Here is a 3,715-nt window from a genome sequence, read left to right on the forward strand (position 1 = left end):
GCCACCTGTGGCCGCCAAACCGTCTCACAGGGATTTATCACCGCTGTAAGTGGCTCAGTGGGCAGCTGCTGTTTGCTGATAGGGTGACTGGACTTCGATCTGCCTGTACTTGTAGGAGCTTGTCGGTTCTTTCCCGCAAAGAAACGACTTGTCTGGACCACATGCCAGTGCGTGGCCCTGTTTTTGATTAACATTTGCCTGCTTAAAGTAAATATGTTTATAGACAGACACACGGGTGACAGGAACATCACACAGAGCCGTTGCTAGGAGTTGGGGGAGCGGCTACAGACGATCGCTGACTTGTTTACCTGCTTGTCACAAAGGGTCTCTGCGTGTTTCTAATGCATGGTCTAGTTACTGAGACTGGTTCCGCCAAGTCTGTTGACATGGAGAGGACTTTGGCCATAACCTCAAACAAGCAATGGAAAAAAAACTCTGTTCTCAGAAAATGGAAATTATTTTTCGTTAAGAAATATGTATTTCTCTCCCTGATCACCTTCTCTCAGGTGTTTGTCTGTGTGTCTGAGTGTCTGTGGGTCTGAGTGGGTCTGTGTGTTTGCTAGTGTGTATGTTTGCTAGTCTGTGTGTCTGCTAGTCTGTGAGTCTGTAAATGTTCTGTCGTGTAATGTTTTTAATGTTTATGTTTAATGTCTGTGTGAAACATGTTTGGGCCCGTTTCTTTGTGAGATGTTTCTGAGCCTGTGTCTGTCAAGGAAAGGTACAGGTGATTTCACAATAGACTAGTTCAGACAAGCTGTAAAATTGTTCACTCCAAAAAATAAAAACAGTTTTCTTATGAAGTACACACATGACATGATTATTCAAGTGCTCATGGCAAGTATGTACTTATGCGTGCGCATGTGTGTGTGTGTGTGTGTGTTTTAGTTATATGCTGACTTCATTTACACCGCGAAATATGAATGCCCGAAGAACAGGTTACACATGCATTTAATAAGACAGATGACGATGAAAATAATGAACCATAATAAGACAGTATTATTCACTAATTAATTTTTGAAACTTTTCTAAATCTCTGAATCCTTTTTCATGTAGGGTGTGGGTCCCTGCATAAAGATTGTGTGGCGGCAGTGGTCTGATCCTGCCATGGTCTACATGTTGACAGCAGCGCTGTTGTCCTTGCAGTTGTTACCCTTACACGAGTGCGGGTATTGGTCCCTCGTGAGGGTACTCTTGATTAGGTTCTTGACTTTATTTGTAATGTTGATGTACCTATCTTACTGTATTAACTGACCATATCTTTATTCTTTCAATATTATTCTTCATATTATTTAAATTTGGTTTTTACATTTTTTGGCTTGTTTGATCTTTTCCAGGAGTTAAAGTTATGGTTACACTTAGCCTAGCAGGTCTTTAAAGTAAAGTTTCTGAAGACCCATTTAAATACTGACGAACCCTGGATGTATGTCTGTAATATGAACACCATTATGATCCTCGTAGCTTTCGTCTCAGCAGAAATGTCTGTAAGTAGACTACCTAACATATATATTTTATGCACTTAAAACACAAAAAGTAGGTTGTCTTTTCAGCGTGTTTTGTCTTATTTAGATATGGTTTTGGACATTCTGGCAGTGCCGAAGGGTTGGAAATTCAGACATTTTTGTTTGTGCTTTTAAAAGAAGACGAGGATTGTTATCAATCAGATTAGCGATCAGAAGTTACACTGAGAGAATGTTGTCAGTCTTGTCACTTGTGCTTCTCACTGTATATTTCTAGAGCTTATCACATGTTGCAGTCCACGCACCCTGATTACAAGAAGATTTGGCGTCCTGCCAATAAAATCCTTCCCTCAGACACTGTCACATGTCCTGATACCCTACAGTCAGAACTTTAGGTTGGTTTTCCCGGCATACTTTAGTATCCAAGCAAAGTTCATAGACTATTCATGTCTTAAAGACTTATCTCCAGTGTTGTCCATAGGAATGGGAATCCCATGGGAATCCCATGGGAAACGTCCCATGGGATGGGATGGGATGGGACAGCACACACTTGTATTTCCCATGGTAGTTGATACTTGATATTGCAAAATAAATTTACTGTTATTTCATTCATCAAGGATTTAAATCTTTCCTCTGAATCATCTATTGTATGTGAAGTAGCAGGAATTATAGAACAAAAGCCGAAAAGTGGTTTTCAGTGTTGTCCATAGGATTGTTAATACCATGGGAATCCCATGGGAAATATCCCGTGGGATGGGACGGGATGGGAGAGGCATAAATTGCCATGGGATGGGATGGGATGGGATAGAAAATATGTCCCATGGACAACCCTGCTTATCTCTTTACGAACCTGTAAAGCACCCTAACCCCTCCAAATGGGCGACGGCCTGGTCAATAAACTTGTGTTCTCGCTCCTCAGAGGCTGAACATTGTTTCTGTTTGATGACATAGTTTCCACCTCGTGTACTCCCGATAGATGGGCAATAGTAGGCAATAGTACTACATCAGGTACTGAGAGAGAGGGGCCATAGCAGGGAGTACTACTACATCAGGTACATAGGCCCTGCTTTTGATTGCCAGCTGAAGTGGGACGTAAACACTACACCAGTGGTTCTTAACCGGGGTTCGATCCAACCATAGGGGTTCGGTGAGTCGGTCTCAGGGGTTCGGCGGAGCCTCCGCCACGGAGGTCAAGACACACCCGCAATTCGTGATGACACTAAAGAAGGGTTCGGTGAATGTGCACATGAAACTTGTGGGTTCGGTACCTTAAACAAGGTTAAGAACCACTGACCTAAACATATCGTTGAACCCTGGCAAGAAAGAGTGTAGATCTTCACAAGCTCAAAAGTTTTTCAGTCAGCAAAGCAGTCTTGAGCCGTTTTCATTAGTCATTCATGGAAAGTCTGTTCTCTTTTTTTTTAGTGTGCTGGTTTCGCAATCTATGATAAGGACAGTTTGAACAGTATTGTCGATATATGTTTCAGGTAACTGGTGTCCTTTTGTAATCAGAAAAAAATTGTCAGAAAGGCTTGCAGGATTTTTCGCATCCCAGAACATGCAACAGCAAGATAAATCGTCTTAGTGACCTGTGCCTGTATCCAGAAGTAACTGGCACCAAGTCCTTTGTACTCTCTCAAGTTCAGCTGCTCAACCTTAGACGTGTTCTTAGATGTGTGCGTTCATTGGCGCGTGATGTAGGTGTGTCTTAATTAAGAATGGTCCTGATGTAAGGCTGCATGTTTGTGTGTATTCTATGATGTATCATTTGCTTTATTCTTATCTTGTAACTACCACTTGTTTTTCTTTTGTAACGTTTGTAACTGACACACTTCCCGGGTGAAAAGTACCCTCTGGGATTAATCAAGTTGATCACTTGTCGTTCATTTGTCTAAAGAGTTCTTACAGATGTTTAATAAATAATGAACTTGATCAAGAACAAGCATTTAAACGATGGCTAATTCCCATTTTTACTTTATTGTTTGTTAAAGTTCATAGCATTTCTCATGGTAATGCAGGCCCGTTGTTTTCGACACTATGTAACCCTTCTCTAACACCGGAAGTGTGCAGAGAGAGAAGAGAGAGAAGAGAGAGAAGAGAGAGAAGAGAGAGAAGAGAGAGGAGAGAGAGGAGAGAGAGAGAAACAGGTGTCTGATTATACACGTGAGCACAGACAAACAAACAAAACCTAACAATAAGTAAAAATACATGTACTCGACTGTGCACGCGCACTCACAAACACACATTCATACAGGCTG

Source organism: Pomacea canaliculata, linkage group LG9 (genome assembly GCF_003073045.1).
Source record: "Pomacea canaliculata isolate SZHN2017 linkage group LG9, ASM307304v1, whole genome shotgun sequence".
In the NCBI taxonomy this organism is placed as follows: domain Eukaryota; kingdom Metazoa; phylum Mollusca; class Gastropoda; order Architaenioglossa; family Ampullariidae; genus Pomacea; species Pomacea canaliculata.